This window comes from Elephas maximus, chromosome 3, assembly GCF_024166365.1.
Source record: "Elephas maximus indicus isolate mEleMax1 chromosome 3, mEleMax1 primary haplotype, whole genome shotgun sequence".
NCBI classification, from domain to species: Eukaryota; Metazoa; Chordata; class Mammalia; order Proboscidea; family Elephantidae; genus Elephas; species Elephas maximus.
Window position 1 is genome coordinate 200,446,010 of NC_064821.1, and position 25,136 is coordinate 200,471,145.

At 66.0% G+C, this 25,136-nt stretch overlaps 20 non-coding genes across 20 annotated transcripts; 12 read left to right on the top strand and 8 right to left on the bottom strand.

The window, feature by feature from the left end:
* Positions 1–336: 336 nt before the first annotated feature.
* On the bottom strand, positions 337–407 carry TRNAG-GCC (transfer RNA glycine (anticodon GCC)). Its single transcript has one exon. It is a non-coding gene; the product is annotated as a tRNA-Gly (tRNA).
* Positions 408–2,181: 1,774 nt separating this feature from the next.
* Positions 2,182–2,264, bottom strand: TRNAL-CAG (transfer RNA leucine (anticodon CAG)). The gene has a single exon. It is a non-coding gene; the product is annotated as a tRNA-Leu (tRNA).
* A 588-nt stretch (positions 2,265–2,852) lies between these two features.
* TRNAD-GUC (transfer RNA aspartic acid (anticodon GUC)) lies at positions 2,853–2,924 on the top strand. The gene has a single exon. It is a non-coding gene; the product is annotated as a tRNA-Asp (tRNA).
* Positions 2,925–3,719: 795 nt separating this feature from the next.
* On the top strand, positions 3,720–3,791 carry TRNAG-UCC (transfer RNA glycine (anticodon UCC)). Its single transcript has one exon. It is a non-coding gene; the product is annotated as a tRNA-Gly (tRNA).
* A 266-nt stretch (positions 3,792–4,057) lies between these two features.
* TRNAE-CUC (transfer RNA glutamic acid (anticodon CUC)) lies at positions 4,058–4,129 on the top strand. Its single transcript has one exon. It is a non-coding gene; the product is annotated as a tRNA-Glu (tRNA).
* A 3,098-nt stretch (positions 4,130–7,227) lies between these two features.
* On the bottom strand, positions 7,228–7,298 carry TRNAG-GCC (transfer RNA glycine (anticodon GCC)). The gene has a single exon. It is a non-coding gene; the product is annotated as a tRNA-Gly (tRNA).
* Positions 7,299–9,103: 1,805 nt separating this feature from the next.
* TRNAL-CAG (transfer RNA leucine (anticodon CAG)) lies at positions 9,104–9,186 on the bottom strand. The gene has a single exon. It is a non-coding gene; the product is annotated as a tRNA-Leu (tRNA).
* A 580-nt stretch (positions 9,187–9,766) lies between these two features.
* On the top strand, positions 9,767–9,838 carry TRNAD-GUC (transfer RNA aspartic acid (anticodon GUC)). The gene has a single exon. It is a non-coding gene; the product is annotated as a tRNA-Asp (tRNA).
* A 795-nt stretch (positions 9,839–10,633) lies between these two features.
* On the top strand, positions 10,634–10,705 carry TRNAG-UCC (transfer RNA glycine (anticodon UCC)). Its single transcript has one exon. It is a non-coding gene; the product is annotated as a tRNA-Gly (tRNA).
* A 266-nt stretch (positions 10,706–10,971) lies between these two features.
* TRNAE-CUC (transfer RNA glutamic acid (anticodon CUC)) lies at positions 10,972–11,043 on the top strand. Its single transcript has one exon. It is a non-coding gene; the product is annotated as a tRNA-Glu (tRNA).
* Positions 11,044–14,143: 3,100 nt separating this feature from the next.
* On the bottom strand, positions 14,144–14,214 carry TRNAG-GCC (transfer RNA glycine (anticodon GCC)). Its single transcript has one exon. It is a non-coding gene; the product is annotated as a tRNA-Gly (tRNA).
* A 1,805-nt stretch (positions 14,215–16,019) lies between these two features.
* TRNAL-CAG (transfer RNA leucine (anticodon CAG)) lies at positions 16,020–16,102 on the bottom strand. Its single transcript has one exon. It is a non-coding gene; the product is annotated as a tRNA-Leu (tRNA).
* A 584-nt stretch (positions 16,103–16,686) lies between these two features.
* TRNAD-GUC (transfer RNA aspartic acid (anticodon GUC)) lies at positions 16,687–16,758 on the top strand. The gene has a single exon. It is a non-coding gene; the product is annotated as a tRNA-Asp (tRNA).
* A 796-nt stretch (positions 16,759–17,554) lies between these two features.
* On the top strand, positions 17,555–17,626 carry TRNAG-UCC (transfer RNA glycine (anticodon UCC)). Its single transcript has one exon. It is a non-coding gene; the product is annotated as a tRNA-Gly (tRNA).
* Positions 17,627–17,892: 266 nt separating this feature from the next.
* On the top strand, positions 17,893–17,964 carry TRNAE-CUC (transfer RNA glutamic acid (anticodon CUC)). The gene has a single exon. It is a non-coding gene; the product is annotated as a tRNA-Glu (tRNA).
* A 3,127-nt stretch (positions 17,965–21,091) lies between these two features.
* Positions 21,092–21,162, bottom strand: TRNAG-GCC (transfer RNA glycine (anticodon GCC)). Its single transcript has one exon. It is a non-coding gene; the product is annotated as a tRNA-Gly (tRNA).
* A 1,824-nt stretch (positions 21,163–22,986) lies between these two features.
* TRNAL-CAG (transfer RNA leucine (anticodon CAG)) lies at positions 22,987–23,069 on the bottom strand. The gene has a single exon. It is a non-coding gene; the product is annotated as a tRNA-Leu (tRNA).
* Positions 23,070–23,641: 572 nt separating this feature from the next.
* On the top strand, positions 23,642–23,713 carry TRNAD-GUC (transfer RNA aspartic acid (anticodon GUC)). Its single transcript has one exon. It is a non-coding gene; the product is annotated as a tRNA-Asp (tRNA).
* Positions 23,714–24,515: 802 nt separating this feature from the next.
* On the top strand, positions 24,516–24,587 carry TRNAG-UCC (transfer RNA glycine (anticodon UCC)). Its single transcript has one exon. It is a non-coding gene; the product is annotated as a tRNA-Gly (tRNA).
* Positions 24,588–24,853: 266 nt separating this feature from the next.
* Positions 24,854–24,925, top strand: TRNAE-CUC (transfer RNA glutamic acid (anticodon CUC)). Its single transcript has one exon. It is a non-coding gene; the product is annotated as a tRNA-Glu (tRNA).
* Positions 24,926–25,136: the final 211 nt, after the last annotated feature.

Here is a 25,136-nt window from a genome sequence, read left to right on the forward strand (position 1 = left end):
GAGATGGGAAGAGGCATGTTGCACGGTGGTCCTCTGTGAAGTGAAACGTGTGGCTAAGGTTTCGTCAGGGTGATGAAGAGAAAAGGGTGGCTGCCCGGGAGAAGTGTTGGGGTAGAGGCCACTGGAGGTCGGCGCCGGAGCGCGGTGTGCTTTCGGCCCCAGGGTGTGGGAGAGGCGCAGGGCACTGGCACACTGCTGGGCCGCAGGTGGGAGCGGAGCCCCAGGGCTCTGGGAGAGTTGCCCCGAGTGTAGTAGGAGAGCCAGAGCAGAGCAGAGCAAGCACTGAGCAGTCGGCGGCGTGAATTGGGGCAGAGCGACCAAAAGGGGACAGGGGACTGCATGGGCCGGGAATCGAACCCGGGCCTCCCGCGTGGCAGGCGAGAATTCTACCACTGAACCACCCATGCGCTGCCGGCGTCCGGGCGGCTGGCTCCAGCCTGTGCCCCTGCCCTGTCTTCGCTGGCCCGCCGCTGGGCTCAGGACGCTGCTCACTACCTGGCCGGGGCGTCTGTCTCTCTGCTCCCCTAGAGCTAGGCAGGCGGCGGCGGCCAGCCTGGGGCCGGCGGCCTGGTGCGGGTGGGCGGGACGGGCGGGCAAGGGAAGGGGTCTGGGCGACCGACGTGGAAGAGAGGCAGGTGCCAGGCGTGTCGAGGGTCCTGGACGGAGGCGGAGGGAGAGAGGTAGTCCCTGCCCATCCCGTGGCTGGGAGGAAGCCTAGAGCCCGAAGGAGCCTGGTCGGCCAGCGCCAATCCCAGCCAGGCCAGGTGGCCTGTGGCGCGCAGAGGTGCTCACAGCTGTCCCGGCGGCGACCCCCGGCATGCACCCCCAGGACCCCCTTGGGCGGCCAGTTTTCTCGCCCGTGCTTGGGGGTGTGGGCACAGGAAGTCCGGGAGCAAGGGAGCGGGACGCCTGCATCCTCCTGTGGCGGCTGCCTGCCAGCGGCGGGACGTCGGACAAAGTGGCCACAGCGGTCTGAGCCTGCCTTCCGCCCTCCGTCCTCCGGCCAGCCGCACTCCTTAGGATGCTGTGCTGGAGGGGGTGGGTTGTGGAGCGGGAGCTGGCCGACCCATCGAAAGAGCTCTTCGGCAGCAGAGAGGTCGTTGGCGCAGTGGGTCTGCTCCCAGGCAGCGGCTACCTGCGTGGAACTGGGATGTGGCACGCCCGAGGTGGACCGGGCCCTGTGCCCGGCTCTGGCTTCTCCTCGCCAGCCGGTGGTGGGGCTGAAAATGCAGCGGCATGGCCGGTGTGGGGAGGCAAGGTCCCCAAACTCAACAAGCGCGGAGACCACGGGCTGAAGAGAGGGCGCAGCGGGTGTTAGTGGGAAGGGGATTCGGGGCGGGAGAGAGGAATGGGCAGGAGGCTGGTGTGGAAAGGGCGGGATGATGGCCAAGGTTTTGGGTGGTGTGGTGCTGCTTGCAGCAGCGCAGGGCAAAAGCGAGTTGCTGCCGTTCAGCGGGCAGAAGGTGGAGGACCACCGGGGAGGGCTTTCCGCACGGGCCAGATGGAGCCCACAGACACACGCAGGCAAACGGGGCTAAAGACCAGGGGCGGATTAACCAGGAAGGCCGGTGAGGAGCGGCTTGCGTTGAGCCAGGGTCGCGCGCACGGGCGGGCTCCACTGTATTGGCTCCCTACTCTGTGGTGAGCGGTTTCAAGTGGGCTTCACCACATCCTTGCTGTGGTGGGAGAGCGGTGAGATCGTGAGCTGCAGATTGGTGGGAAGCCTAACAATTGGACCCGTGCCTACCTTGCTTGTTGGGTAATCGGGGCCTGACAAAGACAGAGAGAGAGGGAGAGGGAGAGGTGAAAGACAGAGGGAAGAGGGAAAGGGCGAGGGCAGAGAGAGGACAGGGGTAAGAGAGAGGAGGTAGCTGTGATGGGAAGTCGAGAAACCGCGCGGATGCGGGGGCAGGCAGGTAGGAGGGGTGCGTTTCATGGTGGGCAGTTGGGCTGGGGCTGGCCGGAAAGGCAGTTACCAGAGGGGTTCAAGGCGCTGGAGCATCCTAGCTGTCAGGGATGTGCCTGACAAGTTAGGGTGTCGGAGCGGGGTGGGGCCACGGGCTGGAGGCTGGAGAGGCAGAAGGATTGCACGGCCCGAGCGTGGACAGTCGCCCAGTAAAGGGCAGAGACGCGTGTGGTGAAGGCTGGGGACAGTAGGTGGCTGTTGCCAAAAGGTTGTCTTGTCAGGAGTGGGATTCGAACCCACGCCTCCAGGGGAGACTGCGACCTGAACGCAGCGCCTTAGACCGCTCGGCCATCCTGACGGCGGCTGTGGGCGCGTCGCCGCTGGCCCGGCTGCGACGCCGCGCCAACGCCGGTGCCCTGGGCCGGTCGGCGCGCCTCCTGGACGGCCTTGCGGCTGCGCGACCGACGGACGGACGGACGGACGGACGGACGGACGGACGGACGGACGGCGCGCGCGAAGGCTCGGAGCCGAGCGCCACCAAGGCCGGCCGACCCGGCGAGGTGCCCGGCCAACTCCCCCACGCACCGTCCCCCGGGCCCCGCCAGCCGCTGCCCCGGCCTCCGTCCTCACGTCAGCTCTCGCGCCCACCAATGCCTCCTCCTCCTCGCAGACGTTTTCTGCCCGCTCGATCCCCTTTCTTTCTCCCGGCGCTTTCGCCGCCGTGGAGGGAAGCGGCCGCCGCGCACGCGGAGCTTCGGTATCCCCCGGGCCCGGCCCGGGTGCCAGGCTGCGTGGACGGCGAGGATGGAGGTGGGCGGGGCGCGCTCTGTCGCCGAGCATGCAGCGAGCAGGGGGCAGGAAGAGGCGTCGGCGTCGGCGTCGGAGTCGGCGTGGTGTGCAGCGGCGGCGGCGGGAGAGCGTTCTGCACCCCGGACGGCCACCGCCGTCCTCGTTAGTATAGTGGTGAGTATCCCCGCCTGTCACGCGGGAGACCGGGGTTCGATTCCCCGACGGGGAGGCAGACGCCCTTTTTGGCCTCTGCCGCCACGCACCCGGCGCCCGCTCTCAGACCCAGTGGCCGGCGCAATGCCCTGCCCTGCCCTGCCCCGCCCTGCCCTGCCCTCCGCGCTCCACCTGGGCCCTTGGCGTCATCCTCTGCGGGGCACAGCCCACCCTCCGCCCACCTTCCCTTCCAATCCTCCTGGCCAAGGCGCCTGGTCGCCCGCCAGCCACAGCAGCCTTCTCGGGTCCCGGCAGCGCTTGAGGAGCGGCCCGTCCCCAGCGGATGGGTGTCTTCCGCCCCCCGGCTCAGGGTCGCCGACCGCCGCCCAGCGACTCCGGCTCCCAGGTGCCAGGTGGAGAGCGGCCTGTCGGAGATGTGCACCGTCTCGGTGCCGGCTGTGGCCTAGCCGAGCGTCGCCGAGCGGCCGCGACGTGGCGGAGAATGGAAGGGGCTTGGCGAGCCGGAGGTGTGGAGCAGGCGTGCCCCGGGGGCAGGCCGCAGCCGGGAGCTCAGGGCCGGGGGTGGGGGGCCGCGCGCCCTGGAGCGCCCCGCTGCGGGCGGGAGGCCGGAGGAAGCGAGCGGGAGAGCGCCCCCCAGCGGCGGGGCGGAGGAGGGCGGGGCGGGGGCGTGTGGAGAGCGGCGGGGCTCGGCTGGCGCCGGGCGGCGGCTGGTGGTGCTGTGAGGGCCCGGAGCCGCGGACGGGTGAGCCAGGCGTCGAGAAGGGTCTGCGCCCGGCGGCGGGCGGCGGCGGCGGCGGCAGCACGCTGGTGCGAGTTCCGCGCGGCATCTTGGGCTCGTCTGGGCCGTGCGGCGTTGGTGGTATAGTGGTGAGCATAGCTGCCTTCCAAGCAGTTGACCCGGGTTCGATTCCCGGCCAACGCAGTGGGCTGACTTTTTGCCAGAGGCCCAGCCCAGGGCCGTCTTGCCAGGTATGGCTGACGGAGTCGGCACTTGGCTCGGTGTGTATGTGTGGGAGAAGGAAGGAGGCGCCCAGCGTTTTGGGGGTGCTGCGAGCAAGAGAAAAGGGCGCGGAGTGCGAGGGGAGGCCGGGCCGGGCGACTGGAGGCCGGAGCAAGGTCCACGGCTGGGGCCGAGGGGTGCGGAGGCGCTGAGTGCAGGTGGCGCAGGCAGGACGGGTGGCCCGACGCTCCCTGGTGGTCTAGTGGTTAGGATTCGGCGCTCTCACCGCCGCGGCCCGGGTTCGATTCCCGGTCAGGGAAGCCGTTCTTCTTCCTCTCTGCCCACAAACAACTTGCCGCGCACCTCCCTCCACACCTGCCTTTTAGCCAACGCTTGCAGGCCCAGCACACCGCCTGGCCCGCTGCCGCCACCAATGCCATCCGATCCTTTTCGACCCGCTCGCCCACCACAGGCCTACTTGCTCGTCCGCCCTGGCGCTGGCGCTGGCGCAGGCGCTCGCGTTCTCTGGCATCTGTCAGCCCCAAAGCCCACAGGCCAGGACAGCCTCTGGCCGGCGGTGGCCAGGAGCGGAGCCCGCGTCCTCGCTGCTGCCAGCGCGCGCCCTGGCGCGTGCTTGCATTTGGCTCAGCTACCAGGCCAGACCTGGGCTGGGGGAGCCAAGCTTGTGAAGGCCCAGACCCTGAGCAGGGCGACGGCGGCCGGGAGACAGAAGAACGTGAAAGGGGAATCTGGGAATGCCCGGCCAGCTGGGGGGTCCGGGTGGGGTCGGAGGGGGGGATGAGAGTAAGGGGGAGAGAGGAATGTGAGACCGGGGGCCGTCGGGGAAATGGACATGCCCAACGGCTGAGGGGCGGTGGCAGCAGGTAGCCTTCCCCGACTCTCTAACACGACGGTATTAGCAAGGCGCCAACAGATCTCAGCGTGGACAGAAATTGACGGAGAACACCCCTACTCCCGCCCCCCGGATTGTACGACCCATGCATTTTATCCCACTCCTGCCTTACCACATATCTATCCCGGTGTCCATCCCTCCTTCCACCCCGAGCGTCCCTCTTGTTAACTCATCGATGATGCCGCGCCTGGTAGATGGCAGACGGCAGTCATCCGCGTCTTGCAAGGCCTGCGGACAGAGAGGGTCTAATATTTGCTTCAAGACTCTTTTTCTTAGAAATCAAGTTTGCACGCAAGGAAACGCACAAGCCTCACGCCAGACAGTCGTTCCTTGGGTATCTTCGTGGTTCTCTTCCCACTCACCTCCCCTTCCCTCTCTCTCTGTCTTTAATTGTGGTGAAAGTATACTTAAGACAGAATATACCATTTTCACCATTTCTGAGTGCAGAATTCAGTGGCTTTAAGGACGTTCGCCGTCTTTTCTAACCGCCACGAATATCCATTTCCACTTTTTTTTTTTTTTTTAGTCATTCCCAAACCAACCCTGTCCCCACATAATGAGGGCCTCCTGTTTCCCCTTCCCGGCTACCCCGGGAAACGTCTATTCTCCTTTGTCGGTCTGGGAAGTTACCTGTTATACAGACGCGACGAAAGTAAAATCATACAACGTTTGTTGTTTTGGGTCTGGTTTACTTGACTCGGCGAATGTCTTCAAGGTTCATGCCTGTTGCGGCATGAGCATAACTTCATCCCTTGGGGTGGCCGTTCACGGGATTTGAAGAAAGAGATGGCTTTTGAAAAGGGCGATGGGGTGGATTCTGACTCCTGGCGACCCCATGTGTCTGAGAGTAGAACTGCACTCCGCGGGCTTCTCAGCGGCTTGGAATGTCAGGGCAGTAGAAGGCCAGGCATGGAAAGGCATAGCCTTGTGAGCAGGAACCCGTGTGATCATAGAGAAGCTTACTGTCACCCCAGGCACTTCCTTCCTGTCCCTGTTTTGTGAGTTGTGGATAGATGACCGCAGTGGAGGAAGCTGGCTGGTTGTTCGGGTGGCACGACACAAAGGACAGGGAAAGGTGAGGGAAACCCAAAAGAGGGGACAGACGTGTCCTGAGTGCTGGCAGGTGGAAGAAGGAGTCCAGATGTCAGAGTGTCCAAGCCGCCCTAGGGCAGGAGGGCGCGTAGCGAGTGCGGCCGCCCAGTCAGGTGCCGGCGCTGCAGAGGCTTGGGGGCTTCGGAGCATTATGCCAGGCCAGTGTGGAGATGAGGGTGGGGACATGGGAGGGGCGGGAGCGACCCTGGGGATGCCGGGGGTGGCCAGCCCGGTGGATGTGCGTCATCAGGGCAAGGCAAGGTGTTCGTGTGATAGAGGTCTGTGGTGGCGGGTCAGGCGGAGGCTGGAAGGACCACTAGATGGCTAGCTGGGGGGCGGGGGGGGGGAGTGTTGGGAGGGTGGGCTTAGGTCCCACCCAGATCCAAGGGCACGTCATGAGACTGGACCCGGCCAGACAAGGTTGCCCGCGGTGCTGTGCCTGAAGTCAGTCAACCTAAAGAGTGGGAGGTTGATTGGGGGCAAGGGTGCTGTCGAGAGAGAGCCAGCGTGAGACAGGGACCGGGAGACAGAGAGGGAGACAGAGATAGAGACAGAGACGGACAGACAGAAGAGGGCGCGAGAAACAGACAGACACACAGAGAGACACGCAGAGAGAGATTAGAAGAGAAGGGAAGAGAGAAAAACGTCTGGAAAAGGCCGTGAGGTCTTAGGGCGCGCGACTGGCCCAGAGGCTTAAACGTCCCTTTGTCAGGACACGGGAGTGCGTTAGGTGCGCGTTTGGGGCACCGTGGGGTGCGGTGGGGTGGGACGGGGGACTCAGTGGAGATTGAAAGAGGCCCGAGCAACAGAGGCCTCCAGTGACCTTTGGCCAAAAGTTTGGATCGTGGTAAGGGGGAGGCGGGCAAGGAAGGGGCGTGTTTACCACTGTGTTGTGGAGGAGTGGGCTAAAGTGACTGCACTGACAGGACTTTCATTTTCTCGTGCGCGATGATGACCAGGACACGGTAGGGGAGCGTAATGCGTTGCTTTTCCGAGTATGGATCCGGCCGTGCGACTTCCTTGGTAATGGTCCAGCAAGGATGGTGTCATTTTGGGAGCGTGGCCAGGAAGGGTGGTGAGATGGGAAGAGGCATGTTGCACGGTGGTCCTCTGTGAAGTGAAACGTGTGGCTAAGGTTTCGTCAGGGTGATGAAGAGAAAAGGGTGGCTGCCCGGGAGAAGTGTTGGGGTAGAGGCCACTGGAGGTCGGCGCCGGAGCGCGGTGTGCTTTCGGCCCCAGGGTGTGGGAGAGGCGCAGGGCACTGGCACACTGCTGGGCCGCAGGTGGGAGCGGAGCCCCAGGGCTCTGGGAGAGTTGCCCCGAGTGTAGTAGGAGAGCCAGAGCAGAGCAGAGCAAGCACTGAGCAGTCGGCGGCGTGAATTGGGGCAGAGCGACCAAAAGGGGACAGGGGACTGCATGGGCCGGGAATCGAACCCGGGCCTCCCGCGTGGCAGGCGAGAATTCTACCACTGAACCACCCATGCGCTGCCGGCGTCCGGGCGGCTGGCTCCAGCCTGTGCCCCTGCCCTGTCTTCGCTGGCCCGCCGCTGGGCTCAGGACGCTGCTCACTACCTGGCCGGGGCGTCTGTCTCTCTGCTCCCCTAGAGCTAGGCAGGCGGCGGCGGCCAGCCTGGGGCCGGCGGCCTGGTGCGGGTGGGCGGGACGGGCGGGCAAGGGAAGGGGTCTGGGCGACCGACGTGGAAGAGAGGCAGGTGCCAGGCGTGTCGAGGGTCCTGGACGGAGGCGGAGGGAGAGAGGTAGTCCCTGCCCATCCCGTGGCTGGGAGGAAGCCTAGAGCCCGAAGGAGCCTGGTCGGCCAGCGCCAATCCCAGCCAGGCCAGGTGGCCTGTGGCGCGCAGAGGTGCTCACAGCTGTCCCGGCGGCGACCCCCGGCATGCACCCCCAGGACCCCCTTGGGCGGCCAGTTTTCTCGCCCGTGCTTGGGGGTGTGGGCACAGGAAGTCCGGGAGCAAGGGAGCGGGACGCCTGCATCCTCCTGTGGCGGCTGCCTGCCAGCGGCGGGACGTCGGACAAAGTGGCCACAGCGGTCTGAGCCTGCCTTCCGCCCTCCGTCCTCCGGCCAGCCGCACTCCTTAGGATGCTGTGCTGGAGGGGGTGGGTTGTGGAGCGGGAGCCGGCCGACCCATCGAAAGAGCTCTTCGGCAGCAGAGAGGTCGTTGGCGCAGTGGGTCTGCTCCCAGGCAGCGGCTACCCGCGTGGAACTGGGATGTGGCACGCCCGAGGTGGACCGGGCCCTGTGCCCGGCTCTGGCTTCTCCTCGCCAGCCGGTGGTGGGGCTGAAAATGCAGCGGCATGGCCGGTGTGGGGAGGCAAGGTCCCCAAACTCAACAAGCGCGGAGACCACGGGCTGAAGAGAGGGCGCAGCGGGTGTTAGCGGGAAGGGGATTCGGGGCGGGAGAGAGGAATGGGCAGGAGGCTGGTGTGGAAAGGCCGGGATGATGGCCAAGGTTTTGGGTGGTGTGGTGCTGCTTGCAGCAGCGCAGGGCAAAAGCGAGTTGCTGCTGTTCAGCGGGCAGAAGGTGGAGGACCACCGGGGAGGGCTTTCCGCACGGGCCAGATGGAGCCCACAGACACACGCAGGCAAACGGGGCTAAAGACCAGGGGCGGATTAACCAGGAAGGCCGGTGAGCAGCGGCTTGCGTTGAGCCAGGGTCGCGCGCACGGGCGGGCTCCACTGTATTCGCTCCCTACTCTGTGGTGAGCGGTTTCACGTGGGCTTCACCACATCCTTGCTGCGGTGGGAGAGCGGTGAGATCGTGAGCTGCAGATTGGTGGGAAGCCTAACAATTGGACCCGTGTGCCTACCTTGCTTGTTGGGTAATCGGGGCCTGACAAAGACAGAGAGAGAGGGAGAGGGAGAGGGAGAGGGAGAGGGAGAGGGAGAGGGAGAGGTGAAAGACAGAGGGAAGAGGGAAAGGGCGAGGGCAGAGAGAGGACGGGGTAAGAGAGAGGAGGTAGCTGTGATGGGAAGTCGAGAAACCGCGCGGATGCGGGGGCAGGCAGGTAGGAGGGGTGAGTTTCATGGTGGGCAGTTGGGCTGGGGCTGGCCGGAAAGGCAGTTACCAGAGGGGTTCAAGGCGCTGGAGCATCCTAGCTGTCAGGGATGTGCCTGACAAGTTAGGGTGTCGGAGCGGGGTGGGGCCACGGGCTGGAGGCTGGAGAGGCAGAAGGATTGCACGGCCCGAGCGTGGACAGTCGCCCAGTAAAGGGCAGAGACGCGTGTGGTGAAGGCTGGGGACAGTAGGTGGCTGTTGCCAAAAGGTTGTCTTGTCAGGAGTGGGATTCGAACCCACGCCTCCAGGGGAGACTGCGACCTGAACGCAGCGCCTTAGACCGCTCGGCCATCCTGACGGCGGCTGTGGGCGCGTCGCCGCTGGCCCGGCTGCGACGCCGCGCCAACGCCGGTGCCCTGGGCCGGTCGGCGCGCCTCCTGGACGGCCTTGCGGCTGCGCGACCGACGGACGGACGGACGGACGGACGGACGGACGGACGGCGCGCGCGAAGGCTCGGAGCCGAGCGCCACCAAGGCCGGCCGACCCGGCGAGGTGCCCGGCCAACTCCCCCACGCACCGTCCCCCGGGCCCCGCCAGCCGCTGCCCCGGCCTCCGTCCTCACGTCAGCTCTCGCGCCCACCAATGCCTCCTCCTCCTCGCAGACGTTTTCTGCCCGCTCGATCCCCTTTCTTTCTCCCGGCGCTTTCGCCGCCGTGGAGGGAAGCGGCCGCCGCGCACGCGGAGCTTCGGTATCCCCCGGGCCCGGCCCGGGTGCCAGGCTGCGTGGACGGCGAGGATGGAGGTGGGCGGGGCGCGCTCTGTCGCCGAGCATGCAGCGAGCAGGGGGCAGGAAGAGGCGTCGGCGTCGGCGTCGGAGTCGGCGTGGTGTGCAGCGGCGGCGGCGGGAGAGCGTTCTGCACCCCGGACGGCCACCGCCGTCCTCGTTAGTATAGTGGTGAGTATCCCCGCCTGTCACGCGGGAGACCGGGGTTCGATTCCCCGACGGGGAGGCAGACGCCCTTTTTGGCCTCTGCCGCCACGCACCCGGCGCCCGCTCTCAGACCCAGTGGCCGGCGCAATGCCCTGCCCTGCCCTGCCCCGCCCTGCCCTGCCCTCCGCGCTCCACCTGGGCCCTTGGCGTCATCCTCTGCGGGGCACAGCCCACCCTCCGCCCACCTTCCCTTCCAATCCTCCTGGCCAAGGCGCCTGGTCGCCCGCCAGCCACAGCAGCCTTCTCGGGTCCCGGCAGCGCTTGAGGAGCGGCCCGTCCCCAGCGGATGGGTGTCTTCCGCCCCCCGGCTCAGGGTCGCCGACCGCCGCCCAGCGACTCCGGCTCCCAGGTGCCAGGTGGAGAGCGGCCTGTCGGAGATGTGCACCGTCTCGGTGCCGGCTGTGGCCTAGCCGAGCGTCGCCGAGCGGCCGCGACGTGGCGGAGAATGGAAGGGGCTTGGCGAGCCGGAGGTGTGGAGCAGGCGTGCCCCGGGGGCAGGCCGCAGCCGGGAGCTCAGGGCCGGGGGTGGGGGGCCGCGCGCCCTGGAGCGCCCCGCTGCGGGCGGGAGGCCGGAGGAAGCGAGCGGGAGAGCGCCCCCCAGCGGCGGGGCGGAGGAGGGCGGGGCGGGGGCGTGTGGAGAGCGGCGGGGCTCGGCTGGCGCCGGGCGGCGGCTGGTGGTGCTGTGAGGGCCCGGAGCCGCGGACGGGTGAGCCAGGCGTCGAGAAGGGTCTGCGCCCGGCGGCGGGCGGCGGCGGCGGCGGCAGCACGCTGGTGCGAGTTCCGCGCGGCATCTTGGGCTCGTCTGGGCCGTGCGGCGTTGGTGGTATAGTGGTGAGCATAGCTGCCTTCCAAGCAGTTGACCCGGGTTCGATTCCCGGCCAACGCAGTGGGCTGACTTTTTGCCAGAGGCCCAGCCCAGGGCCGTCTTGCCAGGTATGGCTGACGGAGTCGGCACTTGGCTCGGTGTGTATGTGTGGGAGAAGGAAGGAGGCGCCCAGCGTTTTGGGGGTGCTGCGAGCAAGAGAAAAGGGCGCGGAGTGCGAGGGGAGGCCGGGCCGGGCGACTGGAGGCCGGAGCAAGGTCCACGGCTGGGGCCGAGGGGTGCGGAGGCGCTGAGTGCAGGTGGCGCAGGCAGGACGGGTGGCCCGACGCTCCCTGGTGGTCTAGTGGTTAGGATTCGGCGCTCTCACCGCCGCGGCCCGGGTTCGATTCCCGGTCAGGGAAGCCGTTCTTCTTCCTCTCTGCCCACAAACAACTTGCCGCGCACCTCCCTCCACACCTGCCTTTTAGCCAACGCTTGCAGGCCCAGCACACCGCCTGGCCCGCTGCCGCCACCAATGCCATCCGATCCTTTTCGACCCGCTCGCCCACCACAGGCCTACTTGCTCGTCCGCCCTGGCGCTGGCGCTGGCGCAGGCGCTCGCGTTCTCTGGCATCTGTCAGCCCCAAAGCCCACAGGCCAGGACAGCCTCTGGCCGGCGGTGGCCAGGAGCGGAGCCCGCGTCCTCGCTGCTGCCAGCGCGCGCCCTGGCGCGTGCTTGCATTTGGCTCAGCTACCAGGCCAGACCTGGGCTGGGGGAGCCAAGCTTGTGAAGGCCCAGACCCTGAGCAGGGCGACGGCGGCCGGGAGACAGAAGAACGTGAAAGGGGAATCTGGGAATGCCCGGCCAGCTGGGGGGTCCGGGTGGGGTCGGAGGGGGGGATGAGAGTAAGGGGGAGAGAGGAATGTGAGACCGGGGGCCGTCGGGGAAATGGACATGCCCAACGGCTGAGGGGCGGTGGCAGCAGGTAGCCTTCCCCGACTCTCTAACACGACGGTATTAGCAAGGCGCCAACAGATCTCAGCGTGGACAGAAATTGACGGAGAACACCCCTACTCCCGCCCCCCGGATTGTACGACCCATGCATTTTATCCCACTCCTGCCTTACCACATATCTATCCCGGTGTCCATCCCTCCTTCCACCCCGAGCGTCCCTCTTGTTAACTCATCGATGATGCCGCGCCTGGTAGATGGCAGACGGCAGTCATCCGCGTCTTGCAAGGCCTGCGGACAGAGAGGGTCTAATATTTGCTTCAAGACTCTTTTTCTTAGAAATCAAGTTTGCACGCAAGGAAACGCACAAGCCTCACGCCAGACAGTCGTTCCTTGGGTATCTTCGTGGTTCTCTTCCCACTCACCTCCCCTTCCCTCTCTCTCTGTCTTTAATTGTGGTGAAAGTATACTTAAGACAGAATATACCATTTTCACCATTTCTGAGTGCAGAATTCAGTGGCTTTAAGGACGTTCGCCGTCTTTTCTAACCGCCACGAATATCCATTTCCACTTTTTTTTTTTTTTTTAGTCATTCCCAAACCAACCCTGTCCCCACATAATGAGGGCCTCCTGTTTCCCCTTCCCGGCTACCCCGGGAAACGTCTATTCTCCTTTGTTGGTCTGGGAAGTTACCTGTTATACAGACGCGACGAAAGTAAAATCATACAACGTTTGTTGTTTTGGGTCTGGTTTACTTGACTCGGCGAATGTCTTCAAGGTTCATGCCTGTTGCGGCATGAGCATAACTTCATCCCTTGGGGTGGCCGTTCACGGGATTTGAAGAAAGAGATGGCTTTTGAAAAGGGCGATGGGGTGGATTCTGACTCCTGGCGACCCCATGTGTCTGAGAGTAGAACTGCACTCCGCGGGCTTCTCAGCGGCTTGGAATGTCAGGGCAGTAGAAGGCCAGGCATGGAAAGGCATAGCCTTGTGAGCAGGAACCCGTGTGATCATAGAGAAGCTTACTGTCACCCCAGGCACTTCCTTCCTGTCCCTGTTTTGTGAGTTGTGGATAGATGACCGCAGTGGAGGAAGCTGGCTGGTTGTTCGGGTGGCACGACACAAAGGACAGGGAAAGGTGAGGGAAACCCAAAAGAGGGGACAGACGTGTCCTGAGTGCTGGCAGGTGGAAGAAGGAGTCCAGATGTCAGAGTGTCCAAGCCGCCCTAGGGCAGGAGGGCGCGTAGCGAGTGCGGCCGCCCAGTCAGGTGCCGGCGCTGCAGAGGCTTGGGGGCTTCGGAGCATTATGCCAGGCCAGTGTGGAGATGAGGGTGGGGACAAGGGAGGGGCGGGAGCGACCCTGGGGATGCCGGGGGTGGCCAGCCCGGTGGATGTGCGTCATCAGGGCAAGGCAAGGTGTTCGTGTGATAGAGGTCTGTGGTGGCGGGTCAGGCGGAGGCTGGAAGGACCACTAGATGGCTAGCTGGGGGGCGGGGGGGGGGGGAGTGTTGGGAGGGTGGGCTTAGGTCCCACCCAGATCCAAGGGCACGTCATGAGACTGGACCCGGCCAGACAAGGTTGCCCGCGGTGCTGTGCCTGAAGTCAGTCAACCTAAAGAGTGGGAGGTTGATTGGGGGCAAGGGTGCTGTCGAGAGAGAGCCAGCGTGAGACAGGGACCGGGAGACAGAGAGGGAGACAGAGATAGAGACAGAGACGGACAGACAGAAGAGGGCGCGAGAAACAGACAGACACACAGAGAGACACGCAGAGAGAGATTAGAAGAGAAGGGAAGAGAGAAAAACGTCTGGAAAAGGCCGTGAGGTCTTAGGGCGCGCGACTGGCCCAGAGGCTTAAACGTCCCTTTGTCAGGACACGGGAGTGCGTTAGGTGCGCGTTTGGGGCACCGTGGGGTGCGGTGGGGTGGGACGGGGGACTCAGTGGAGATTGAAAGAGGCCCGAGCAACAGAGGCCTCCAGTGACCTTTGGCCAAAAGTTTGGATCGTGGTAAGGGGGAGGCGGGCAAGGAAGGGGCGTGTTTACCACTGTGTTGTGGAGGAGTGGGCTAAAGTGACTGCACTGACAGGACTTTCATTTTCTCGTGCGCGATGATGACCAGGACACGGTAGGGGAGCGTAATGCGTTGCTTTTCCGAGTATGGATCCGGCCGTGCGACTTCCTTGGTAATGGTCCAGCAAGGATGGTGTCATTTTGGGAGCGTGGCCAGGAAGGGTGGTGAGATGGGAAGAGGCATGTTGCACGGTGGTCCTCTGTGAAGTGAAACGTGTGGCTAAGGTTTCGTCAGGGTGATGAAGAGAAAAGGGTGGCTGCCCGGGAGAAGTGTTGGGGTAGAGGCCACTGGAGGTCGGCGCCGGAGCGCGGTGTGCTTTCGGCCCCAGGGTGTGGGAGAGGCGCAGGGCACTGGCACACTGCTGGGCCGCAGGTGGGAGCGGAGCCCCAGGGCTCTGGGAGAGTTGCCCCGAGTGTAGTAGGAGAGCCAGAGCAGAGCAGAGCAAGCACTGAGCAGTCGGCGGCGTGAATTGGGGCAGAGCGACCAAAAGGGGACAGGGGACTGCATGGGCCGGGAATCGAACCCGGGCCTCCCGCGTGGCAGGCGAGAATTCTACCACTGAACCACCCATGCGCTGCCGGCGTCCGGGCGGCTGGCTCCAGCCTGTGCCCCTGCCCTGTCTTCGCTGGCCCGCCGCTGGGCTCAGGACGCTGCTCACTACCTGGCCGGGGCGTCTGTCTCTCTGCTCCCCTAGAGCTAGGCAGGCGGCGGCGGCCAGCCTGGGGCCGGCGGCCTGGTGCGGGTGGGCGGGACGGGCGGGCAAGGGAAGGGGTCTGGGCGACCGACGTGGAAGAGAGGCAGGTGCCAGGCGTGTCGAGGGTCCTGGACGGAGGCGGAGGGAGAGAGGTAGTCCCTGCCCATCCCGTGGCTGGGAGGAAGCCTAGAGCCCGAAGGAGCCTGGTCGGCCAGCACCAATCCCAGCCAGGCCAGGTGGCCTGTGGCGCGCAGAGGTGCTCACAGCTGTCCCGGCGGCGACCCCCGGCATGCACCCCCAGGACCCCCTTGGGCGGCCAGTTTTCTCGCCCGTGCTTGGGGGTGTGGGCACAGGAAGTCCGGGAGCAAGGGAGCGGGACGCCTGCATCCTCCTGTGGCGGCTGCCTGCCAGCGGCGGGACGTCGGACAAAGTGGCCACAGCGGTCTGAGCCTGCCTTCCGCCCTCCGTCCTCCGGCCAGCCGCACTCCTTAGGATGCTGTGCTGGAGGGGGTGGGTTGTGGAGCGGGAGCCGGCCGACCCATCGAAAGAGCTCTTCGGCAGCAGAGAGGTCGTTGGCGCAGTGGGTCTGCTCCCAGGCAGCGGCTACCCGCGTGGAACTGGGATGTGGCACGCCCGAGGTGGACCGGGCCCTGTGCCCGGCTCTGGCTTCTCCTCGCCAGCCGGTGGTGGGGCTGAAAATGCAGCGGCATGGCCGGTGTGGGGAGGCAAGGTCCCCAAACTCAACAAGCGCGGAGACCACGGGCTGAAGAGAGGGCGCAGCGGGTGTTAGCGGGAAGGGGATTCGGGGCGGGAGAGAGGAATGGGCAGGAGGCTGGTGTGGAAAGGCCGGGATGATGGCCAAGGTTTTGGGTGGTGTGGTGCTGCTTGCAGCAGCGCAGGGCAAAAGCGAGTTGCTGCTGTTCAGCGGGCAGAAGGTGGAGGACCACCGGGGAGGGCTTTCCGCACGGGCCAGATGGAGCCCACAGACACACGCAGGCAAACGGGGCTAAAGACCAGGGGCGGATTAACCAGGAAGGCCGGTGAGCAGCGGCTTGCGTTGAGCCAGGGTCGCGCGCACGGGCGGGCTCCACTGTATTCGCTCCCTACTCTGTGGTGAGCGGTTTCACGTGGGCTTCACCACATCCTTGCTGCGGTGGGAGAGCGGTGAGATCGTGAGCTGCAGATTGGTGGGAAGCCTAACAATTGGACCCGTGTGCCTACCTTGCTTGTTGGGTAATCGGGGCCTGACAAAGACAGAGAGAGAGGGAGAGGGAGAGGGAGAGGGAGAGGGAGAGGGAGAGGGAGAGGTGAAAGACAGAGGGAAGAGGGAAAGGGCGAGGGCAGAGAGAGGACGGGGTAAGAGAGAGGAGGTAGCTGTGATGGGAAGTCGAGAAACCGCGCGGATGCGGGGGCAGGCAGGTAGGAGGGGTGAGTTTCATGGTGGGCAGTTGGGCTGGGGCTGGCCGGAAAGGCAGTTACCAGAGGGGTTCAAGGCGCTGGAGCATCCTAGCTGTCAGGGATGTGCCTGACAAGTTAGGGTGTCGGAGCGGGGTGGGGCCACGGGCTGGAGGCTGGAGAGGCAGAAGGATTGCACGGCCCGAGCGTGGACAGTCGCCCAGTAAAGGGCAGAGACGCGTGTGGTGAAGGCTGGGGACAGTAGGTGGCTGTTGCCAAAAGGTTGTCTTGTCAGGAGTGGGATTCGAACCCACGCCTCCAGGGGAGACTGCGACCTGAACGCAGCGCCTTAGACCGCTCGGCCATCCTGACGGCGGCTGTGGGCGCGTCGCCGCTGGCCCGGCTGCGACGCCGCGCCAACGCCGGTGCCCTGGGCCGGTCGGCGCGCCTCCTGGACGGCCTTGCGGCTGCGCGACCGACGGACGGACGGACGGACGGACGGACGGACGGACGGACGGCGCGCGCGAAGGCTCGGAGCCGAGCGCCACCAAGGCCGGCCGACCCGGCGAGGTGCCCGGCCAACTCCCCCACGCACCGTCCCCCGGGCCCCGCCAGCCGCTGCCCCGGCCTCCGTCCTCACGTCAGCTCTCGCGCCCACCAATGCCTCCTCCTCCTCGCAGACGTTTTCTGCCCGCTCGATCCCCTTTCTTTCTCCCGGCGCTTTCGCCGCCGTGGAGGGAAGCGGCCGCCGCGCACGCGGAGCTTCGGTATCCCCCGGGCCCGGCCCGGGTGCCAGGCTGCGTGGACGGCGAGGATGGAGGTGGGCGGGGCGCGCTCTGTCGCCGAGCATGCAGCGAGCAGGGGGCAGGAAGAGGCGTCGGCGTCGGCGTCGGAGTCGGCGTGGTGTGCAGCGGCGGCGGCGGGAGAGCGTTCTGCACCCCGGACGGCCACCGCCGTCCTCGTTAGTATAGTGGTGAGTATCCCCGCCTGTCACGCGGGAGACCGGGGTTCGATTCCCCGACGGGGAGGCAGACGCCCTTTTTGGCCTCTGCCGCCACGCACCCGGCGCCCGCTCTCAGACCCAGTGGCCGGCGCAATGCCCTGCCCTGCCCTGCCCCGCCCTGCCCTGCCCTCCGCGCTCCACCTGGGCCCTTGGCGTCATCCTCTGCGGGGCACAGCCCACCCTCCGCCCACCTTCCCTTCCAATCCTCCTGGCCAAGGCGCCTGGTCGCCCGCCAGCCACAGCAGCCTTCTCGGGTCCCGGCAGCGCTTGATGAGCGGCCCGTCCCCAGCGGATGGGTGTCTTCCGCCCCCCGGCTCAGGGTCGCCGACCGCCGCCCAGCGACTCCGGCTCCCAGGTGCCAGGTGGAGAGCGGCCTGTCGGAGATGTGCACCGTCTCGGTGCCGGCTGTGGCCTAGCCGAGCGTCGCCGAGCGGCCGCGACGTGGCGGAGAATGGAAGGGGCTTGGCGAGCCGGAGGTGTGGAGCAGGCGTGCCCCGGGGGGCAGGCCGCAGCCGGGAGCTCAGGGCCGGGGGTGGGGGGCCGCGCGCCCTGGAGCGCCCCGCTGCGGGCGGGAGGCCGGAGGAAGCGAGCGGGAGAGCGCCCCCCAGCGGCGGGGCGGAGGAGGGCGGGGCGGGGGCGTGTGGAGAGCGGCGGGGCTCGGCTGGCGCCGGGCGGCGGCTGGTGGTGCTGTGAGGGCCCGGAGCCGCGGACGGGTGAGCCAGGCGTCGAGAAGGGTCTGCGCCCGGCGGCGGGCGGCGGCGGCGGCGGCAGCACGCTGGTGCGAGTTCCGCGCGGCATCTTGGGCTCGTCCGGGCCGTGCGGCGTTGGTGGTATAGTGGTGAGCATAGCTGCCTTCCAAGCAGTTGACCCGGGTTCGATTCCCGGCCAACGCAGTGGGCTGACTTTTTGCCAGAGGCCCAGCCCAGGGCCGTCTTGCCAGGTATGGCTGACGGAGTCGGCACTTGGCTCGGTGTGTATGTGTGGGAGAAGGAAGGAGGCGCCCAGCGTTTTGGGGGTGCTGCGAGCAAGAGAAAAGGGCGCGGAGTGCGAGGGGAGGCCGGGCCGGGCGACTGGAGGCCGGAGCAAGGTCCACGGCTGGGGCCGAGGGGTGCGGAGGCGCTGAGTGCAGGTGGCGCAGGCAGGACGGGTGGCCCGACGCTCCCTGGTGGTCTAGTGGTTAGGATTCGGCGCTCTCACCGCCGCGGCCCGGGTTCGATTCCCGGTCAGGGAAGCCGTTCTTCTTCCTCTCTGCCCACAAACAACTTGCCGCGCACCTCCCTCCACACCTGCCTTTTAGCCAACGCTTGCAGGCCCAGCACACCGCCTGGCCCGCTGCCGCCACCAATGCCATCCGATCCTTTTCGACCCGCTCGCCCACCACAGGCCTACTTGCTCGTCCGCCCTGGCGCTGGCGCTGGCGCTGGCGCTGGCGCTGGCGCCGGCGCTGGCGCTCGCGTTCTCTGGCATCTGTCAGCCCCAAAGCCCACAGGCCAGGACAGCCTCTGGCCGGCGGTGGCCAGGAGCGGAGCCCGCGTCCTCGCTGCTGCCAGCGCGCGCCCTGGCGCGTGCTTGCATTTGGCTCAGCTACCAGGCCAGACCTGGGCTGGGGGAGCCAAGCTTGTGAAGGCCCAGACCCTGAGCAGGGCGACGGCGGCCGGGAGACAGAAGAACGTGAAAGGGGAATCTGGGAATGCCCGGCCAGCTGGGGGGTCCGGGTGGGGTCGGAGGGGGGGGATGAGAGTAAGGGGGAGAGAGGAATGTGAGACCGGGGGCCGTCGGGGAAATGGACATGCCCAACGGCTGAGGGGCGGTGGCAGCAGGTAGCCTTCCCCGACTCTCTAACACGACGGTATTAGCAAGGCGCCAACAGATCTCAGCGTGGACAGAAATTGACGGAGAACACCCCTACTCCCGCCCCCCGGATTGTACGACCCATGCATTTTATCCCACTCCTGCCTTACCACATATCTATCCCGGTGTCCATCCCTCCTTCCACCCCGAGCGTCCCTCTTGTTAACTCATCGATGATGCCGCGCCTGGTAGATGGCAGACGGCAGTCATCCGCGTCTTGCAAGGCCTGCGGACAGAGAGGGTCTAATATTTGCTTCAAGACTCTTTTTCTTAGAAATCAAGTTTGCACGCAAGGAAACGCACAAGCCTCACGCCAGACAGTCGTTCCTTGGGTATCTTCGTGGTTCTCTTCCCACTCACCTCCCCTTCCCTCTCTCTCTGTCTTTAATTGTGGTGAAAGTATACTTAAGACAGAATATACCATTTTCACCATTTCTGAGTGCAGAATTCAGTGGCTTTAAGGACGTTCGCCGTCTTTTCTAACCGCCACGAATATCCATTTCCACTTTTTTTTTTTTTTTTTTTAGTCATTCCCAAACCAACCCTGTCCCCACATAATGAGGGCCTCCTGTTTCCCCTTCCCGGCTACCCCGGGAAACGTCTATTCTCCTTTGTTGGTCTGGGAAGTTACCTGTTATACAGACGCGACGAAAGTAAAATCATACAACGTTTGTTGTTTTGGGTCTGGTTTACCTGACTCGGCGAATGTCTTCAAGGTTCATGCCTGTTGCGGCATGAGCATAACTTCATCCCTTGGGGTGGCCGTTGACGGGATTTGAAGAAAGAGATGGCTTTTGAAAAGGGCGATGGGGTGGATTCTGACTCCTGGCGACCCCATGTGTCTGAGAGTAGAACTGCACTCCGCGGGCTTCTCAGCGGCTTGGAATGTCAGGGCAGTAGAAGGCCAGGCATGGAAAGGCATAGCCTTGTGAGCAGGAACCCGTGTGATCATAGAGAAGCTTACTGTCACCCCAGGCACTTCCTTCCTGCCCCTGTTTTGTGAGTTGTGGATAGATGACCGCAGTGGAGGAAGCTGGCTGGTTGTTCGGGTGGCACGACACCAAGGACAGGGAAAGGTGAGGGAAACCCAAAAGAGGGGACAGACGTGTCCTGAGTGCTGGCAGGTGGGAGAAGGAGTCCAGATGTCAGAGTGTCCAAGCCGCCCTAGGGCAGGAGGGGGCGTAGCGAGTGCGGCCGCCCAGTCAGGTGCCGGCGCTGCAGAGGCTTGGGGGCTTCGGAGCATTATGCCAGGCCAGTGTGGAGATGAGGGTGGGGACATGGGAGGGGCGGGAGCGACCCTGGGGATGCCGGGGGTGGCCAGCCCGGTGGATGTGCGTCATCAGGGCAAGGCAAGGTGTTCGTGTGATAGAGGTCTGTGGTGGCGGGTCAGGCGGAGGCTGGAAGGACCACTAGATGGCTAGCTGGGGGGCGGGGGTGGGGGGAGTGTTGGGAGGGTGGGCTTAGGTCCCACCCAGATCCAAGGGCACGTCATGAGACTGGACCCGGCCAGACAAGGTTGCCCGCGGTGCTGTGCCTGAAGTCACTCAACCTAAAGAGTGGGAGGTTGATTGGGGGCAAGGGTGCTGTCGAGAGAGAGCCAGCGTGAGACAGGGACCGGGAGACAGAGAGGGAGACAGAGATAGAGACAGAGACGGACAGACAGAAGAGGGAGCGAGAAACAGACAGACACACAGAGAGACACGCAGAGAGAGATTAGAAGAGAAGGGAAGAGAGAAAAACGTCTGGAAAAGGCGTGAGGTCTTAGGGCGCGCGACTGGCCCAGAGGCTTAAACGTCCCTTTGTCAGGACACGGGAGTGCGTTAGGTGCGCGTTTGGGGCACCGTGGGGTGCGGTGGGGTGGGACGGGGGACTCAGTGGAGATTGAAAGAGGCCCGAGCAACAGAGGCCTCCAGTGACCTTTGGCCAAAAGTTTGGATCGTGGTAAGGGGGAGGCGGGCAAGGAAGGGGCGTGTTTACCACTGTGTTGTGGAGGAGTGGGCTAAAGTGACTGTACTGACATGACTTTCATTTTCTCGTGCGCGATGATGACCAGGACATGGTAGGGGAGCGTAATGCGTTGCTTTTCCGAGTATGGATCCGGCCGTGCGACTTCCTTGGTAATGGTCCAGCAAGGATGGTGTCATTTTGGGAGCGTGGCCAGGAAGGGTGGTGAGATGGGAAGAGGCATGTTGCACGGTGGTCCTCTGTGAAGTGAAACGTGTGGCTAAGGTTTCGTCAGGGTGATGAAGAGAAAAGGGTGGCTGCCCGGGAGAAGTGTTGGGGTAGAGGCCACTGGAGGTCGGCGCCGGAGCGCGGTGTGCTTTCGGCCCCAGGGTGTGGGAGAGGCGCAGGGCACTGGCACACTGCTGGGCCGCAGGTGGGAGCGGAGCCCCAGGGCTCTGGGAGAGTTGCCCCGAGTGTAGTAGGAGAGCCAGAGCAGAGCAGAGCAAGCACTGAGCAGTCGGCGGTGTGAATTGGGGCAGAGCGACCAAAAGGGGACAGGGGACTGCATGGGCCGGGAATCGAACCCGGGCCTCCCGCGTGGCAGGCGAGAATTCTACCACTGAACCACCCATGCGCTGCCGGCGTCCGGGCGGCTGGCTCCAGCCTGTGCCCCTGCCCTGTCTTCGCTGGCCCGCCGCTGGGCTCAGGACGCTGCTCACTACCTGGCCGGGGCGTCTGTCTCTCTGCTCCCCTAGAGCTAGGCAGGCGGCGGCGGCCAGCCTGGGGCCGGCGGCCTGGTGCGGGTGGGCGGGACGGGCGGGCAAGGGAGGGGGTCTGGGCGACCGACGTGGAAGAGAGGCAGGTGCCAGGCGTGTGGAGGGTCCTGGACGGAGGCGGAGGGAGAGAGGTAGTCCCTGCCCATCCCGTGGCTGGGAGGAAGCCTAGAGCCCGAAGGAGCCTGGTCGGCCAGCGCCAATCCCAGCCAGGCCAGGTGGCCTGTGGCGCGCAGAGGTGCTCACAGCTGTCCCGGCGGCGACCCCCGGCATGCACCCCCAGGACCCCCTTGGGCGGCCAGTTTTCTCACCCGTGCTTGGGGGTGTGGGCACAGGAAGTCCGGGAGCAAGGGAGCGGGACGCCTGCATCCTCCTGTGGCGGCTGCCTGCCAGCGGCGGGACGTCGGACAAAGTGGCCACAGCGGTCTGAGCCTGCCTTCCGCCCTCCGTCCTCCGGCCAGCCGCACTCCTTAGGATGCTGTGCTGGAGGGGGTGGGTTGTGGAGCGGGAGCCGGCCGACCCATCGAAAGAGCTCTTCGGCAGCAGAGAGGTCGTTGGCGCGGTGGGTCTGCTCCCAGGCAGCGGCTACCCGCGTGGAACTGGGATGTGGCACGCCCGAGGTGGACCGGGCCCTGTGCCCGGCTCTGGCTTCTCCTCGCCAGCCGGTGGTGGGGCTGAAAATGCAGCGGCATGGCCGGTGTGGGGAGGCAAGGTCCCCAAACTCAACAAGCGCGGAGACCACGGGCTGAAGAGAGGGCGCAGCGGGTGTTAGCGGGAAGGGGATTCGGGGCGGGAGAGAGGAATGGGCAGGAGGCTGGTGTGGAAAGGCCGGGATGATGGCCAAGGTTTTGGGTGGTGTGGTGCTGCTTGCAGCAGCGCAGGGCAAAAGCGAGTTGCTGCTGTTCAGCGGGCAGAAGGTGGAGGACCACCGGGGAGGGCTTTCCGCACGGGCCAGATGGAGCCCACAGACACACGCAGGCAAACGGGGCTAAAGACCAGGGGCGGATTAACCAGGAAGGCCGGTGAGCAGCGGCTTGCGTTGAGCCAGGGTCGCGCGCACGGGCGGGCTCCACTGTATTCGCTCCCTACTCTGTGGTGAGCGGTTTCACGTGGGCTTCACCACATCCTTGCTGCGGTGGGAGAGCGGTGAGATCGTGAGCTGCAGATTGGTGGGAAGCCTAACAATTGGACCCGTGTGCCTACCTTGCTTGTCGGGTAATCGGGGCCTGACAAAGACAGAGAGAGAGGGAGAGGGAGAGGGAGAGGGAGAGGGAGAGGGAGAGGGAGAGGGAGAGGGAGAGGGAGAGGTGAAAGACAGAGGGAAGAGGGAAAGGGCGAGGGCAGAGAGAGGACAGGGGTAAGAGAGAGGAGGTAGCTGTGATGGGAAGTCGAGAAACCGCGCGGATGCGGGGGCAGGCAGGTAGGAGGGGTGCGTTTCATGGTGGGCAGTTGGGCTGGGGCTGGCCGGAAAGGCAGTTACTAGAGGGGTTCAAGGCGCTGGAGCATCCTAGCTGTCAGGGATGTGCCTGACAAGTTAGGGTGTCGGAGCGGGGTGGGGCCACGGGCTGGAGGCTGGAGAGGCAGAAGGATTGCACGGCCCGAGCGTGGACAGTCGCCCAGTAAAGGGCAGAGACGCGTGTGGTGAAGGCTGGGGACAGTAGGTGGCTGTTGCCAAAAGGTTGTCTTGTCAGGAGTGGGATTCGAACCCACGCCTCCAGGGGAGACTGCGACCTGAACGCAGCGCCTTAGACCGCTCGGCCATCCTGACGGCGGCTGTGGGCGCGTCGCCGCTGGCCCGGCTGCGACGCCGCGCCAACGCCGGTGCCCTGGGCCGGTCGGCGCGCCTCCTGGACGGCCTTGCGGCTGCGCGACCGACGGACGGACGGACGGACGGACGGACGGCGCGCGCGAAGGCTCGGAGCCGAGCGCCACCAAGGCCGGCCGACCCGGCGAGGTGCCCGGCCAACTCCCCCACGCACCGTCCCCCGCGCCCCGCCAGCCGCTGCCCCGGCCTCCGTCCTCACGTCAGCTCTCGCGCCCACCAATGCCTCCTCCTCCTCGCAGACGTTTTCTGCCCGCTCGATCCCCTTTCTTTCTCCCGGCGCTTTCGCCGCCGTGGAGGGAAGCGGCCGCCGCGCACGCGGAGCTTCGGTATCCCCCGGGCCCGGCCCGGGTGCCAGGCTGCGTGGACGGCGAGGATGGAGGTGGGCGGGGCGCGCTCTGTCGCCGAGCATGCAGCGAGCAGGGGGCAGGAAGAGGCGTCGGCGTCGGCGTCGGAGTCGGCGTGGTGTGCAGCGGCGGCGGCGGGAGAACGTTCTGCACCCCGGACGGCCACCGCCGTCCTCGTTAGTATAGTGGTGAGTATCCCCGCCTGTCACGCGGGAGACCGGGGTTCGATTCCCCGACGGGGAGGCAGACGCCCTTTTTGGCCTCTGCCGCCACGCACCCGGCGCCCGCTCTCAGACCCAGTGGCCGGCGCAATGCCCTGCCCTGCCCTGCCCCGCCCTGCCCTGCCCTCCGCGCTCCACCTGGGCCCTTGGCGTCATCCTCTGCGGGGCACAGCCCACCCTCCGCCCACCTTCCCTTCCAATCCTCCTGGCCAAGGCGCCTGGTCGCCCGCCAGCCACAGCAGCCTTCTCGGGTCCCGGCAGCGCTTGATGAGCGGCCCGTCCCCAGCGGATGGGTGTCTTCCGCCCCCCGGCTCAGGGTCGCCGACCGCCGCCCAGCGACTCCGGCTCCCAGGTGCCAGGTGGAGAGCGGCCTGTCGGAGATGTGCACCGTCTCGGTGCCGGCTGTGGCCTAGCCGAGCGTCGCCGAGCGGCCGCGACGTGGCGGAGAATGGAAGGGGCTTGGCGAGCCGGAGGTGTGGAGCAGGCGTGCCCCGGGGGGCAGGCCGCAGCCGGGAGCTCAGGGCCGGGGGTGGGGGGCCGCGCGCCCTGGAGCGCCCCGCTGCGGGCGGGAGGCCGGAGGAAGCGAGCGGGAGAGCGCCCCCCAGCGGCGGGGCGGAGGAGGGCGGGGCGGGGGCGTGTGGAGAGCGGCGGGGCTCGGCTGGCGCCGGGCGGCGGCTGGTGGTGCTGTGAGGGCCCGGAGCCGCGGACGGGTGAGCCAGGCGTCGAGAAGGGTCTGCGCCCGGCGGCGGGCGGGGGCGGCGGCGGCGGCGGCAGCACGCTGGTGCGAGTTCCGCGCGGCATCTTGGGCTCGTCCGGGCCGTGCGGCGTTGGTGGTATAGTGGTGAGCATAGCTGCCTTCCAAGCAGTTGACCCGGGTTCGATTCCCGGCCAACGCAGTGGGCTGACTTTTTGCCAGAGGCCCAGCCCAGGGCCGTCTTGCCAGGTATGGCTGACGGAGTCGGCACTTGGCTCGGTGTGTATGTGTGGGAGAAGGAAGGAGGCGCCCAGCGTTTTGGGGGTGCTGCGAGCAAGAGAAAAGGGCGCGGAGTGCGAGGGGAGGCCGGGCCGGGCGACTGGAGGCCGGAGCAAGGTCCACGGCTGGGGCCGAGGGGTGCGGAGGCGCTGAGTGCAGGTGGCGCAGGCAGGACGGGTGGCCCGACGCTCCCTGGTGGTCTAGTGGTTAGGATTCGGCGCTCTCACCGCCGCGGCCCGGGTTCGATTCCCGGTCAGGGAAGCCGTTCTTCTTCCTCTCTGCCCACAAACAACTTGCCGCGCACCACCCTCCACACCTGCCTTTTAGCCAACGCTTGCAGGCCCAGCACACCGCCTGGCCCGCTGCCGCCACCAATGCCATCCGATCCTTTTCGACCCGCTCGCCCACCACAGGCCTACTTGCTCGTCCGCCCTGGCGCTGGCGCTGGCGCTGGCGCTGGCGCTGGCGCTGG